Raw genomic sequence first — 16746 nt, 5'->3', positions numbered from 1 at the left:
CATTTCATTCTTTCAATTAAAATGTGTAGTTACTAAGCTTTTTCCTATTTTGACAACTTGAACTTTCAGGACTCAGTTAAATGTCACCATGACTTTCTCTCTACAAACAGAGGCACTTCTTGGCCAAGTGCCCCAAACTGTCTCTGGAGAGAATGCCTCGTTGATACAAATGCACTGCAAATGAAGAACAAAAATACCAGAAAACAAAGATAATTATGTTTTTCTCCCCTCAGCATTCAAATTTGCTAAGCTTCTGCTGAGGTAACTGCCCCAAAGTTAGCCTGCTGGCCAGCTTTATCATAGTTATGCAGCTGGTAGCCCATTTAGTCATTCAGATCTGCCAGACATGGGGAGGACTCGGATAGCGTTACTGCAATTTCAGATAGCAACAGGCATCCCCCTTTCTTGTAAAGCACTGGGTACCTTCAACGTTAGTTCAGAGCAGCCATCATTGGCCATATACCTTCCTAGAAATACCAAATGTACCTGGGTTGATCCACCACTTAGCAGGTACACATCAAGCAGTACTCAAAAGCCCCCCGAGAAAGCTGTAGGGCTGTGCTGGGCACTGCTGTGGCTCCTGGCTCTTCCCCCCCTGCAGCTTCTGCTGGGGGGTACCTCAAATGCCAGTCCCATAAAGCAGCTTGCCTCAGTAAGAACCCTCCAAAGCATTAACATGAAAGAACTGAGGGGAAACTAATTTAGGTAAGAAATTTTTGCACGCTTTGGTAAAAAGAAGGTTTAAGTGTTCATTGCAGTGAAGCTGGGGAATAAAGAGGAAAGACATGAAAGCTAATGAGCAACCATTAGAAATTCTCGGTGCTTTTGTATATCCATCACAACACCTATAGTTCTGGGAATAATTACCAAGATTTATAGGCTTGAGTCACCATTATTATAAGCCATTCAGTCTTGCCTGGGCTATAAATAATGCCACTTCATAGCTACCAGCAAAGGTTTAGAGAGAGGATTAAGGAACAGTATTTGCCTCTTCAGTCAAAAGAAAAGGGCTAAACAGAGATTCAGCTGAATCAAATATTATTAACAATATTATTAACACACCCCCTCCCCTAAAAAAGCCCAAATCCAGTGGCCACACCCATGGCAAGGGCACAAAAATGATGTGTAATCTCACTACATAATCCATTTGATTTCTTTAACACAAGAGTCTGCAGACTGGTGTCCTCTAGTGTTTGAATCATAAAACATGCAGATGAGCATTTTCTGCTACCTGTCATGGTGTGTATCACACAGATAGAACAGAAATAACTGCAACCAACACTCAGCTGCACTCTGGCAACAGAGAGTCTACAAAAAGGAGCACCTTCATTTAGAAATAAAACGCAGATTTTGACATAATGAGGTTTTGACATCCAGTGCCAAGTCACACTCCAGTAAAAACTACTGTTGTATCTGCAGTAAGTGGCAGGAAAGTCAATAATGCTGATGTCACTCTGTCCTGGTCTATTTGTATATCAATTACCTCTCTAAGAGACCATAGGATGATAGCAAATTCTGCAGGCAAACTGGAATAATGCCTCTTTCCAGCTCTTGGGCAAGAATCATACACTGGTGCATGTAATATCCAGTGTCCTGAAAGTGTCTGAGTTGTGTGGCCTTTAAAAATAAATGAGAGAAGATTTTACAAAAATGCAGGTCAGTTTTCTGTGCTTCAGGACCCCAGCATGTGGGAATTACTATTAACAGCATAAGGCTCCTTACCATAAAGTGGTCTGAGAAACAGCAAAGCTGTTTACTCCAACTGAACAGAGAAAAGAAAGGAGAAGCAATTGCACTCTTTGTGCTAATGCAGGAACCTACATGGGATTCTTTTGGTAACATGTGCCGTGCCAGTATAATTTTTTCTGAATTTTGCCACTTCACTAGTGGGAAAAATTGTAAAACCACACAACAACTTTTGCTGGAGTTCTCTCTGTGCACAGATGACAAGCCCTGGCAACACACGCTAGAGTAGTTTTAGAAGCTACCACCTCCAGCTGTCCACTCTGCCTCCCTGCCAGAAATGGCCACCATGGAGGAAAGACAGCAGAAGCAAATGCATGCTGGCTCCTCAGCTGCTGTAATTTACAGCCTGACATATTAACTTAAACTGATGTGGCTGCTGGTTTCAGATAATAGGCTGATTTGTGAACTGCAGGTGCAAGGACCCAAAGCATGTCTTCGGGTGCTGCCCTGGCTCAGAGGTGATCTCACGAGTCCCTGTCAGAGCCCTCTTTGAAAGAGCTTTGCGGTTGGCTCAGTGCAGCCACTATCTGGGAGCAGTCCATTTCACATATGGACCGGGCATCACCTGTGAAAGAGAGTATACAAAGGTGGAATCACATCCTTCAACAAGAAGGGGAGACAGCTCCACAGTGCCACATGGAGCGAATTAACTAAAACCTACTTTTGGAAGGGATCTTGTTTTGTAGGAGGGAGTGCTGCAAAAGACATGCTGTGTGACAGCATGCAAGATGCAGAAAGAGCGGTAACGCGTGGCAGCTGACTGCTCAGACTGATTCCAATCACAATCACTAATATGCTGACTTGCTTGATATGTGTGGTACGAGTGATATTCAGAGTAACTGCCACCCAGACGTTAAATCCACTGTCACCATCTCTGTCACATACTCAGCTTTTGCCAGCACTGAACATAAGATGACAATTTAATCCTCACAGGCAGATAACAGTAGCGCAGCTGGTGTAACAGTGTGCTGAGACTTCAGCCCTCACAGGCCTTACATCTTCTTTCTCATAGCTTTGGAAAAGTCACCCATAAAATCTGTGAGAGCTCCAAGAACTCAGCACAAGTGAAGCAATGAGAAAAAAACAAGAACCAAGGAAAATATTTAGATCTCAAGCTTCACCAGGGAGACAGGATTTCATTTTTGCCCATAAACTGCATAATCAGATGACTGAGGCTTAGAAAATACATAAAAGTACTTTTAAAGGAAACAAAGGTAATGATTAATATTCCCTATTTAAAGCTTGTGGCACTCCAGATTGTAGCTTTTCCCACGTTGGTTCTTCACATACCACGCTTGTTTGCTCCTGCACTTTAATTGTTTCTCCCTCAAAAAAATACAGTTCTAACCCTACTGAAACTGATGGCCACCATTCCACAGTGGGCAGGATTGAATTCCAGGAAGGAAGATCCACAGTGGATTTAGAATGGATCAGATTCCATTCTTTCACCACCCTGCTTCAAGCACTCACGCTTAAAGGTCCATCTCTCCTACCAGGCAGTCTGTTCATTGTTCTTTCAGCAAATCACAGTGAAATCAGAGACTAGAACTAGTTCTGACTTTATTTTATTATGAAAGATCTCTGTAAACTGGTGTATTCTAAACGGGATGAAAAAGGAATATAAACAAGAATACAATACAGGCCAATGCAAGTGTAAACATATTTTTCAACCACGAAGGTATGAATCATTGAGTCACTTTTTCTAATCAGTAATCTGAAGTAAATTGCACGAAGTTTTTGAAATAAAGAAATAATTTTAAAATTATTCTATTCTTTTCTTGCAATAACTGCAGCACTATGAAGTGCTGTTATATTCCTGCAGTCTTACATGCTTCTGCTCAAGTTATTGTCTCTACAAGAGTACTACCACTGAATTCAAAGGAACTACATATGAAAGTTAAGTTACATACACAACTATTTGTGGGAATCAAAGTTTTTACATGCCATGCAGAGCATAAGTCTACATTAAGAACTATTGAAATACAGAACTTGTTCATGGACTTTTGGAAACAGAAAGCATTATCAGTTAATTATCAGTTAACTGCTTATGTGTGGCTGGACTGTACAAGAGCCTTACTTCTAGACCACGGCTACAATGGTTTCACAGAATCACAGAATGGGCTGGGTTGGAAGGGACTTTAAAGATCATTCAGTTCCAACCCCCTGCCATGGGCAGGGACGCCTCCCACTAGATCAGGTTGCTCAAAGCCCCATCCAACCTGGCCTTGAACACACAATCTCCCAGGTCAACCTGTTTTCAACAAATATGATTCAATTTATTGAAAAAGACGGCCATGGAGTAAGGCTTCTATTTTCATGTCCAATGACAGCAATTTCTGCAGTCCTTTCCAAATCAAAAGGATGTAACTCATGATGGAAAACACCCTACCAATATTTCCTGTGAGTCACTACACCATGAAACACTACCTATTTGTGAGGTTCCAGTCAGTGGAATTTTGTCACAAAAGACAATTTTAAATTGAAGAAAGTTGGCTGGAGTGGAGCTAGCTGACACCGATAAGGACTGACACCTCAAAAGTGATGAGGACTGATAGGCCAGGTGGAGATCCCCTTCAGGTGGGCCCTTCTTCATGGCCCTGCCAGTGGTGGGGACAACACCTTGGCTGTTCAGTTGGGTGGAGGTTCCTCACCCCACCTCAGATGGGAAGTCATGAATGGCCTTCTGGATTGAATGGGACACCTCCGGCCTCCTGCCGATAATGGGCAACTGACTGACTTTAGTGAATCTTTCTGTCTGGATTGGCAGGAATTTGGGGGCATAGAAGCAACACTGAGGTCCCCATTTTGTTGTCATTCTTCACAGACCCACCATCCTGCACCAGGCCCTGCCTAGGACTGGAACTCCATCTTCAACGAGAAACTCTCACCGGACACCTCTGGACTCGTGCTGGTGACTTTCTCAAATTCCTTCATTCTTTTCTTTCTTCCAAATGCTCTCTCTCTCTTCCCCTTGTATCTTCTTTTCTCTCTTTCACCTCACAATATATTGCCATACCTTCACCAGGTTATATCACTTGGCTTGTGTTAGTTGTCAAATAAAACTTTATGCTTGTGCCCAACACTTGGGTGTTTGGACTTTGTTCTCACAGATCCAAAAATTTTAAGTTATTTCAAACCGTAACCTTTGGCGTAGTTGGCAGGATAAGAACCTGCGGACCCTAACAGTATTTTATTGTGAATCACCCCAGCCTGCAGCACCCGGCTGGACCCTGGCCCGGCCCTGGGGTCGAAGGCCTGGTAAGGGCGTGCCTCGCCCCTCTCCTAGCCTCATCCAATAGGGCTCTGCATTACTGTTGCCATGTGAACGGCGGAGCCTCTGCCCAATCAGGCACAAGAGACGTTGTTACCATGGCAACAGCATCCCAGAAACGGGAGGATCCAGAAGCCTTCCTGCATTGCAGGGCCCTGAGCCTTCACCCCCGGTCCACAAGTGACGACCCGGGGATGAGGGGTCCGTAGAGCTCCGCAGCTCAGTGCGGGGATGTGGCTGGGAGCAGTGGGGGCTGGCTGGGCACTGTCGCAAGAAGGCCCCTTGTCGGGGCCCTGTTGGTGAGGGCACCTGCCTCCCTCTGTGAGGGAGGGCTTTGGTCAGGCTTGGACTGAAGAAAAGGCAGCGTGGCTGTCAGAACCCTTCGCTGCTACACTGAGTGGGAGTAAAGAGAGAAAAGCAATTCTCTCTAAAAGGAGGCCAGCCCTAAGTGCCCCTGAGAGAAGAAAAATCTGATTTATTTTGTGGTTCTCTTTGGCAGGAGTTCACCTTTTCTCTGAAGTACCTGAAACAGGTTCTTCATAGTTGAGGACCTTCATGGGACAATGGTCTGTCATGGCTGCCCAGCTTAGAGGATGTCCTGATGATGAGGATGACCTGCTCCACACGAAGGAAGTACAGGGCAGTGTAGGAGGCAGCCCGTGTGCTACTGAACTTCATTATTTAATGTATTGTAGGTTGGCTTTAACTCTAGGGGAACATCTGCCTTTGGGACACAAAATCACACAGTCCCTTAGTTCATAATGTATAAAATTGCCTTTGCAATATAAAGTGCACATCCTGTAGGTTATCTCAGTCTTTTGCATTACTCATTTGAATCAAATCCTGAAGCAGAAATTTCTGTACTTGCTGAAAAGTTATTGTCTGCTGTAACAGGAAGGTTATCACCACAGGTTTTTATGACTGGGACACAGGGTCTGTGGACAAGGGGAGAGCAACTAACAATCTTCCTGGACTTGTGCAAAGGGTTAGATACTGTCCTACATGACATTTTAGTCTCTAAATTGGAAAGATGGATCTGATGGATAGACCACTCAGTAGATAAGGAGCTGCATGGGTGGTTGCAGTCAGAGTGTAATGGTCAACAGCTCAATGTTCAAATGGAGAACAGTGATGAGTGGCATTTGTCAAGGTACTGGGACTGTTTAACATCTTTCTTGGTGACATGGACAGTGGAATTGAGTGCATCCTCAACAAATTTGCTAACAACACCAACCTGTGTTGTGGTCAACATGCTGGTGAGAAGGGAGGCCATCCTGAGGGACTTCGACAGGTTTGAGAGGTGGGTTAATGTCAACCTCATGACGCTGAATATGGGCAGGTGCAAGGTCCTACATATGGGCTGGGACAATCCTAAGCACAGTTACAGGCTGGGTAGAGAACAGATTGAGAAAAGCCCTGAGGAAAAGGACTTTGCAGTGTTGGTTGATGAGAGGCTAAACATGAACTGGCAATGTGAGCTTGCAGCTCACAAAGCCAACTATATCCTGGGCTGCATCAAAAGAAGCTTGGCCATCATGTCAGGGGAGGAGGTGATTCTTCCCCTCTACTCAGCTCTTGTGAGACCCCACCTGGAGTACTCTGTACTGTTCTGGAGCCCCAACACAAGAAGGACGTGGAGCTCTTGGAGCAAGTCCAGAGGAGGGCCATGGAGATAATCAGAGGGCTGAAGAACCTCTCCTATGAAGACAGGCTGAGGTAGCTGGGGCTGTTCATACTGGAAAAGAGAAGGCTCTGAGCAGACCTTATAGTGGCCTTCCAGTAGCCAAAGGGGGCTTACAAGAAACAAGGGCATGTAGTGATAGGGCAAGGGCAAATGGATTTAAACTGGAAGAGGGTAGATTTAGATTAGAAATTAGGAAGAAATTCTTCACTGTGAGGGTGGTGAGACAGTGGAACAGGTTGCCCAGGGAAGCTGTGGATGCCCTGTTCCTGGTAGTGTTCGAGGCCAGGTTGGGTGAGACTAGATGGTCTCTGAAGTCCCTTCCAGACCATTCTATGATTCTATAAATACAGAGGAGCCAGGTCCTTTCCTGGCCAGTACGAGGGATGTCTCCATCTGTGCCACCTTGTTTGAGAAACACAGGAACAAGTGAATGTGCTCAACCACGAATAACATCAGACCTTTAAAGAGGAAGGGGCCTTAGAGGTGGTTTGTCCACATGAAAATCACACCTGCTGGAATCCAGAAAGCTCTGCCTTAGTGTGTCATACAGGGGCAGCCTACATTCAGTGAGGATATGCTATCTAAGTGATTGTTCTTTTGAGAGAGAGATTTCATTTTTATTTGCTTCTCTCTTGCATTTCCTGTAAAACAAGTGCCACAGCTTTTTCTGCCTGGATTTTATGAAGCTCTATGAAGTGTGGGTAAAACTTTTGGTCGTTCTCTGAGTAGGGCAAAATCTGGATCTAAATAGCTGACATTTCAGAATTGGCCTTTCCCTACAAGCCATGGAAAGAGAATAGGGAGAAGCAGATTCTGCAGACTGTAATGGTTTCATAACAGGAGTCAGAAAGGTGAGAAAAGGGAGGCCATGAGATATCATCTTTATAGCAGATAGTCTGTGATTTACATACCAGAATTTTTCCTGTGGCTAACAAACACTGGTGAAGATGCTGCATGACATTTGACAGGGAGCCTCAGGAAGAATTGTGAAATGGGAGGTAACAGGGACTTCCCACGAATCCCCTGCTTCTCCTGACATTTGAATCTCAGGATGACTTGGCCAGTGTGTTGGGTATGGATATCAAGGGGGGCTGCAGGGACAGCTTTTTGAGGACAGGGCAGGACCTGCCCTGTGTCAGACACAGATGCTTCCAGACAGCTCCCAGTAACTCACTGCAGGGCATAGTTGAGGTCACGAGCTGTGAAAGCATATTTAAGAAGGGGTTAAAAAAATAATTTAAAAAATGCAGCACAGCTGTGTGCATGAGAGAGAGGAGTGAAGGGAAGAAGTGTGAGAAACTGTCCTCTGGACATCAGTCAGAGAAGAAGCATGGGAAGAAGAGGAGCTTCCAAAATGCAGAGATTTCCTTGAAGCCTCTGGAGGAGGCCAAGGTGAAGCAGCTATTTTCCTGCAGCCCATGCTAGGGCAGATTCCCATCCTGCAGCCCACAGAGGCCCCTGCATCAAAGCAGGTGGGTGTGCCCTGGAGAAAGCTGCAGCCTGGGGAGCAGCCGTGTCGGAGGAAGCTCCTGTCAGGAGCTGTGCCTGAGGAGAGGTGTCTGTGCAGGAGCAGTCTGTGAAGGACTGTGCTGTGCTGGAAGGACCCACACTGAAGCAGGGAAAAAGTGTGAGGAGGAAGGAGAGGCATAAAGGAACTGTTACAGACTGACTGACACCCACATTCCCCATCCACTCGGGGGGAGGAAGTAGAAGAGTTGGGAAAGAAGGTGTGAAGCTGAGCATGGGAAGAAGGAGAGAGTGGGAAGGAGGTGGTTTAGGTTCCTTGTTTCTCAGCATCCTATTCTGGTTGAATTAAACTAATTTTCCCCATATTGAGTCTGGCTTGCCTGTGACCATAACTGATGAGTGATTTCCCAGTCCTTATCTGAGCCCACAAACTTTTCCATCTTATTTCCTACCTCTGTCCTGTTGGGGAGAGGGAGAGAGAGAGGCTGTGTGGGTATTTGGCAGCCAGCCCAGATCAACCCACCCCACCATGGAAGCCTCTGGTAACTCATTTCACATCAAGCAGGAGCTTATACTCTGATGTGGCTCTGCTGCCAGTTGTTTGCTATAACCCCATTATGAGAGGGAAAAATCACACTAGAGCCACAAACTGTTCACCCTTGATGTGCACAAGGGAATTCATAGCCTTAATTGTTCTCTGACAATTACAGAGGCTGGCACCCTTTCAAGTGGAATAAAAAGAAACAAGGGACAGGGTTACAGCAATCCTTTCATTTTAGGTTACATAAAATAAAAAATGCTAGACTGAAGAAAAAAAAACGAAACACCTAGCACACAAAACTAAGAGAAAATTAGTGTGAGACTTGTTACCTGTCTTGCCAAACACCATACAAAATAGCAAAGCTTTCAGAGACAAATAGAAAAAATAGAAAAATAATTCTATTTTAAAGTTACATTTATCCTTCCAAAAAAAGAAAAGAAAAGAACATAGTTCTGACTGAAACACTGTACCAGGTTGTCAGTATTCTGTTAGTTAGAAACTGCCTTCTACATTTCTGTCTAAAATGGCTGGTAATGTGTTTATACAATTTGCAAGATCCATCCATCCAAGTAACTATAATGAAGCATGCCTCAGATGCAGGAGCTTGGTATGTAGACACTTGGGAAAAGCTTATCAATTAAATATTTGAAATGAGAAGAAATGAGGGCCAAAACCCTTAGTGGATAAAAATGCCGTAATTCTTCTGAAGATGGGAAAGCAAGCAGAGCTATTCTGATTTATGGTGACTGAGGATCTTGCCCTCATCCTAGTAGGAGGGTACTTAAAGACAGAAGCAAGAGATCTAATTTATAACCATTCATGAACCAGTGTGAATTCCAAGTAACATAAAAATCAGGAAGTACTCCGTGCAGTTAAGTTATTCTTGATTCATGCACTGATATTTTGCAGGTCTTAAGGCAGTGGATGTGAGAAGAAAATACAAGCTCAGCATCTGATGAAACTTTACATTTGGTTACACTCTGTCAGTAATCCTTGACTATCAGTTTATGGGCTTCTTAGGGACCATGGACTAATTCTGAAGATAGCTAAAATAATCTGGAATAATTCTGAAGATAACTAAAATAATCTGGACTATTCTGAAGATAGGTCTGTGAAGGATAGCTAAGAAAGGTAAGCTGTTAGTAGACCAGGTGGACATAGAAGTCCAGCAGAAAATGTCTATGGGCCTAGAAAAATACCATTTGCATTTGATTTTTACAAGAGTAGTTTAGGGACCCATCTTGACTTTCTGAAGTTAAAGAAAGCTTTGCTGATGACTTCAGCAGCAGCAGAGTGTGCTTCTCCTTACCATACTTCTGTTGAAGCCTAGTTACTGAGCCACACAGCTTAGCTGACTTGATCCTTTTGATAGCATTGATTTAAATATGACTGCTGAACCTGTGAAAAGTGCAGAGCAGTGTTGGAGACTGTGAATTTCCCTCTGGCTTGAGCATGGTACAAGTAGCTGGCACAGCCTCCTTAGTATCAGTCCTCTAGGACCTGACATAGAGAGCTTGATGGTGCCTGAGGAGGCAATGACACAATTGGCTTGTGTTTGTTTGTTTCAAACACTTATTGTCTGCCCATATTTATGATGGGGTAGATCTTGCAGCCAAAACCCATTCATTTGAGCTGTTGGCCCCTGAGATACGGGCCCAGCCTGGCTGCGGTTTCTAGGGAGCCAAACTTGCACGGGTGCCACTGCAGGCGTATCAGCCAAGAGGCTGTAGTAATAATGACACGGAGCCATGTATCAGATGAAGAAGAAAAGCTTGTTTTCCACCTGAATGGTGGAGAAAGAATGCTTGGAGGCTGATTTCTTATAATAAATGGCTACAGAGCTAGGACATCTGCCAGAGGTTACTGCTGTAGATGGGCTACGCTAGTAAATTAAGTGTGCTTCTGACTGTTTCTTGGCACTGAGGTGAACTGGAGTGGAATAGCTCATGTCCAGACTGTTAAATGGATCACGGAACACAACGGCTGCATGCAAACTGCCCATTGGAATGGTTCTTCACCAAGCTACCTCTAGAAATGTGCCCAAGAAGCTGCTTGACCCAAACTTGTGTCAAACCTAGTCAGAGATCATTGTAACAGTCTGAGCGTACAGAAGATGAAGATGTGGTTGGTGCCCAATGACAGCACCCAGCAACTGCTTAGTTTGCCATGTGTTGAGTAGTGCAGATGGTCTACTCAGATCTACTGATTTCTGTTTAATAACATGGGCATAGGAGATTGCTTAAGTTGTCTCTCCCTCTCCTTCCCCTTTCCCCTTGTTTTTTCCCTCTCATCTTCCTTAGCAATCCAGATTAATTTTGGATGTTTGGGTTTTGGTTTTTTTTGGTTGTTTGTTTGGTAATTGGTTGGGGGTGTTTTTGTTTGGTTGGGTTTTGTTTGTTTGTTTCTTTGTTTTGGGGGGTGAGGTGGTAGGAAAAAGGGTTTTCTACTTTTCTACCTGTAAAATGCTGTGCAGTGCTGAATTTTTGCTAGCAGATTAGTAAATCTTGCTCTTGTCCCACTGTTCTTGACTGGGCCATGTCACGTCTGCTTTGTTATTATTTCTCATATCCCTTTACAGAGAATGGACTGAGCTTCCTTATATAGCTTTTGTAATTTGTACATAGTATTCTGGATTTTCAGAAGGCTTCACAACTCACATGATTCCATGTGCTAACATTTGTGTTCCATACTGTGGTAACGGAATGGCAGGAATCAGGTGCAATTGATTGGTGCATATCAGGGAGAGGAGGAAATATATTATGCTCTCAGACTGACACTCATTTTGGGGAGAACTCAAATCTCTGATTTTTAATTTCTCTTTTTATACAAGAAACAGGGCCTGTGGAAATACTTCCTTCGAAGTGTCTGAATGGGCTTATACTACAAGCGTTAAGAGAATTACCCTGTGACCCAGTGCATAATACTGCCAATATTTGGAAGTATTTATGTGACTAATGACTGTAAAATGGCATGGGAAAGATTGGATGATAGCACCATCACCTGTATCACCCTTCTTTTGCTAACACTCAAAACACATTCCACATTGACCAAGACAAGTGACTCCTTATACCATAATAAGTCCCAAAGCAGCATCTCCCAAATATTTGAGCTGCAGAAGCATCGTGGGCTCTCAGCATTCCTACCAGGAGCTTGCACAATGGTGTCTGCAGTTGCAGGCACTGTCTGAGCTGTGGTTGCACAGAGAAGATGTAGCCCAATGACATTGCCAAGCAGGCCACACTTATGAAACTGTTGCATATGCTGTGCAATACTATCTATGTCTGATTGTTATTTTCCCAGTTAGCTCTTCTGTTTATACTTATAGTTTGCCTCAGATTTCCTAGTGCAGAAAATTAATAGTAGCTCTTCATAAACCAGTGATTTGTGTAATGAGCTGATGTTTCTCCTACAAAAGCCTAAAAATCTAAATAAGCATCTAAGAAACTGTACTGCTTAATAAATAAACAGGCTTGCTTGGTTAGAAGGTTGGGGGGTTTGAAGAGTTTTAGAGAACTTCGATGTGAAAAACCTTCAAGAAAATGGCCAAAAACTTTTCCAGAGATAATTCTGTTAATTTGTAAAGGAGTTAGTCTACCATTCTAGTCTCCTACTCTAAAATGTTTCTCTGAAAGTGCTTACATATGAGACAGTATCAAGCCACAGAAATTATGAACTCCTCTCAGCTGGCCACTGGTAGTCTGCAAGAAATATCTCGGTCAGTATTCTAAGTAGAAAATAAGAGGTAGTGTCAAGAAATAATCTTCTGTCTCTCTTATTGCTGTTACCAGCCACACTGCTTCTTTTAGTGTCCTGTGTTCTGGTGTATTTTTATAATACTGTTTCAAACCCAGGGGAGCCCATGGTCAGAGTGACAACTGCAGAGGACGTCAGTGTCTTGCACCCCTCCTCCCAAGGATTCAAATTTACTCCAGGAGTTCATTCTACACAAAAGAGAGCATCATTGTGTGACACCAGGCAGTGCTCAATTAAATCAGCCGCAGGTTTGTGCTTGACTCTGTTTGCAGTGTTGGGACTTTAAATCAATATCCTTCTGTTGCCCAGAGGACCAGAACTGTGTAACTTGCTGGTACCATTGTCCCCTCAGACCTTTCTGTCCTATTATTTGCTTGGTGTTCAGTTGTGCCTTTCCATGTAGCAGTCTCCAGTGGCAAAACAGCCTTTGTATTATTTGGTCCTTGTACACATCTCTCACTACTTTGAGGGAATTCATCTGTTACAGATACGTCATGTTTGCTCGTTCCTGCAGACCTGAACAAAATCAATGTACTTCTACTGATGGAGAGAGGGTGGAAGAGGGAGCCAAAGCCCTTCTCACCCAATTCTTGTCCTGCTGTTTGTATATGAGGAAATAGGACCTTTATTTTCCTCCCTTCTCTGGAGTCCACTGGAACTTGAGAAAGATGCCTTCTTTGCACCCATGTCTCATTTCTGCTGTGAAGTCTCTACAAGATCATGGTTTCTATTACCAGATTTGTTATACATCTTATATTTTGGGAACTCACTTGAAATGACTATACACTTGCCAGAGAAAGCTTATTCACTTATTCATTTACCAGAGAAAGCTTATTTTCTGGAGCATGAAGATTTAGTTTGTTCCAATCAAGTATGAATTTGCTGATAATCCCAATGTGGACAGTCCTATTGCAAATAATCTTTTATTGTTACCATCCTTCCTCCACCATGATTCATGTCACTTTTCCTCCTCTCCTTGCCTTGTAGTCTTAGATTTAGGGTCAGATCCATTGTAGGAGTAAGCTGTGATAGCCCTTTTGATTTAACTGAAGCTGTATTTAGTTGTGAATTTGAATGCTTTTTTTTGCAGGAATGGCTTGAAGTTGAAATAAAATGTACAAAGTATCCATGATTGTATCCACTTTCATTTTAAGAAAGCAATAAGCATAAGAAAAAAATTGGCTTTCATAAAAGTGCAGCAAAGCTGTAAGTAACAAAAAGCTGTATTTTGCCATCTTGCCTTTTGTAAACAAATCTTCTTCTGAAGCTATTACATTTTGTTGAAGAGCAGACCCTAGATTAAAATTTTGAAAAAAACCATAAATGCCTATGAACTAGCCCCAGTGTTCAGATTTGTGTCCAAAACATCCTCTTCATTCAAGTAGTGATTAAATGCTCATAGATATGGCTGAATTTGGCTCATGAAAAAGAAACATCAGGCCAAATCTTTTCACCTTTTTTTAGTTTTTACTGAAGTCTAAGGTGAGCTAGAGATGTCTTAAGTAATATCATAGAATCATAGAATCATAGAATTGGCTGGGTTGGAAGGTACCTCAGAGATCATCAAGTCCAACCCTTGATCCACTACTGCTGCAGTTACCAGACCATGGCACTGAGTGCCACATCCAGTCTCTTTTTAAATATCTCCAGGGTCGGAGAATCCACTACTTCTCGGGGCAGCCCATTCCAATGCTTGATCACCCTCTCTGTAAAGAAATTCTTTCTAATGTCCAACCTAAACCTCCCCTGGCACAACTTGAGACCGTGCCCTCTTGTCTTGCTGAGAGTTGCCTGAGAAAAGAGACCAACCCCCACCTGGCTACACCCTCCTTTCAGTGAGTTGTAGAGAGTGATGGGGTCTCCTCTGAGCCTCCTCTTCTCCAGGCTGAACAGCCCCAGCTCCCTCAGCCTCTCCTCATAGGATCTGTGCTCGAGTCCCAGATAGTATTGCAGCTTGAATACCAGATAGTATTGCACAATAAAGCATTCCTGTATACTATATTACACTGACAGGTACTTCTACTCTCAATTGCAGGTTGTGTTTTAAGTGGGAAAGGGGCTGGCATATGCTGAAATACTGCCCAGTCACAGGCTCATACAGACAATCAATGCTGACCCCACTACAACCTGATCTCTCTCCCCAAAGCAAAATAGCTGAATGGAATCTCCAGATTTGATACAGCACAGAGATCATCTTTGCAGTTTGAAGTGGGAGGGCAGCTGTCATGGAACACCTCTATATAACTTCATTTATTGTTTGTTCACTTTTAAAACTTAAGTATATATTCCAACTTACTGCTTTTGCTATGGTACCAGAAAGAGAAACTCTGGAATCTTTTATTTGAATACTTAAAATTGTGTTTGATTGTTTACTGCTTTTCAAGCAGTGGACAAACAATAACTGATTTGCTTACATATTTCTGGAAACGAACTGTTTTGTGTTGAATTCTCAGGAAAATACGTGTCTTTGACATGCTTAGGGGTGTCTACAGACAGTGTAATATATTTTACAGCTACACCTGTGAGGTCTGTCCCAGATCCCACATTATTCTCCTGGCACATTGAACAAATTTTACTTCAGAAGACAGCTGAAAAAGGAGATGAACAGAAAAAAAAAACACATTTCAAATGCTTGATGTTGGTCAAACCCTGAAAGCTACAAAGAAACAGAAGCAGAAGCTGAAACAAACTGAATTTGATGTTGTGCAGGAAGATAAATGCTAGGTCAGTGCTACTTATGATAATTTTGAGGCTGTTCCTTTTTATACCAAGAGCAAAATTCCAACTGGATCAAGTTCCAGACCAATATTATCTAAAAGATGTGAGACATGGTCAAACTCTTCTGTCAGTAACTCAAATGAAAGTCATAGAAAACTTGCAAAAGTAACATGAGCTGAATGTGATGATTGGTGTGTTTATATGAGGTTTTTGACTGTGTGGCATGCCTCACTATTTGAAAGAGTCGCAAGTTATTAGGAGGTTTTGTGATTTTACATAAAAAGAGCTCACAGTTTAAATTCATATACATGCGGTGTTATGAATATGGATAATTTAGGTGGTGAACTCTGAGTCAGAGACCAGCTGCTTTTTGTCTGGATGGGGAGTTTCTCATCTCACTTCTGGTATTTGCTACCTTATAAACCATCATCAGATTGGACTTGAAAAAATACTGGGTGTTTATATGATACCATGACTGATGCTTATAAAAAGTAGGTGAGGATTCTGATGCACATTCTGCACCAGTGTTTTTGTACACTTAAATTTCTGTCCTGAAAATGCAGGTGTTTAAATTCTTTATATATATATATGTTGGGTTTTTTTTCCTAATGTACTTGACTCAAATGTGTTTGTTTAATTTGGGTGAGATGAGCTATTACATTTGCATTTTAAAATAATCAGTCTGTAATGGGTTAAGCCCATTTTAACCAAGATTGATGTTAAATTCTTTGCTGAATACTGAATTGTCATTAGGAGGACACATACACCTGTAACACATTAGGTGCTCTCAGAACAGGAGAAGGATGCATCTGTGAGGCTGAAGACAATGAATATACTTTCATATGCACTTGTGAAAAATCACAGTTAGATAGCTGAGAAATCATTATCCTAAATGATGGCAAGACTTGTATGTTGTAACTTTCTGAAAGGGATTTACCAGTTATTAAATTAATGTTCTGCTTAATTCTAGACAATTTGTTGAGAGGTAGTAATGCTTAATACACAGAACAAAATTATAAGATAAATGTACTTTTGCTATTTAAGAAAATAATAAGTTAGTATTGAAAATGAAATATTTAAAAGTATCAGCTATCACTGTAAGACATTAATATACTTATCCATGTATATTGAAATACTGTAAAATCAATATTGTATATTAAGGATCTCAAATATTGTATATTAAAGATCTCAAATATTGGAAAAGTCACTGTGCCTTGTCTTGAATTCCTTTCAAAATTCACTAAAGTTGCCAGAAATACCAGCACACTCAAAAGGTAACTAAATTCCATATTACAAAGTCAAATTGCTTCTAAATTGTAGTCATGAATCACTTGTGAGTTGTCTAGCTCTCAGGGCACACTCTAGCTGCTAATGTGAACTTCTAGTGACACAGAGATACAATACACTTCTTTTTTCTAAAAGCACTTTTTCTGTCTGTGTAATTGGTGTAGTTGCCATAGGAATGTTACCTGATTGCCACAGGGAAAGGAATGGTCTGCTAAACCACTAGCTGCTACTGGAAAAGTATAAACCTTTAAGACTTATCAACCTATTCACTAAATTAAC

This window comes from Heliangelus exortis, chromosome 1, assembly GCF_036169615.1.
Source record: "Heliangelus exortis chromosome 1, bHelExo1.hap1, whole genome shotgun sequence".
Taxonomy (NCBI): Eukaryota; Metazoa; Chordata; class Aves; order Apodiformes; family Trochilidae; genus Heliangelus; species Heliangelus exortis.
Note: the sequence above shows the minus strand (reverse complement) of the source record.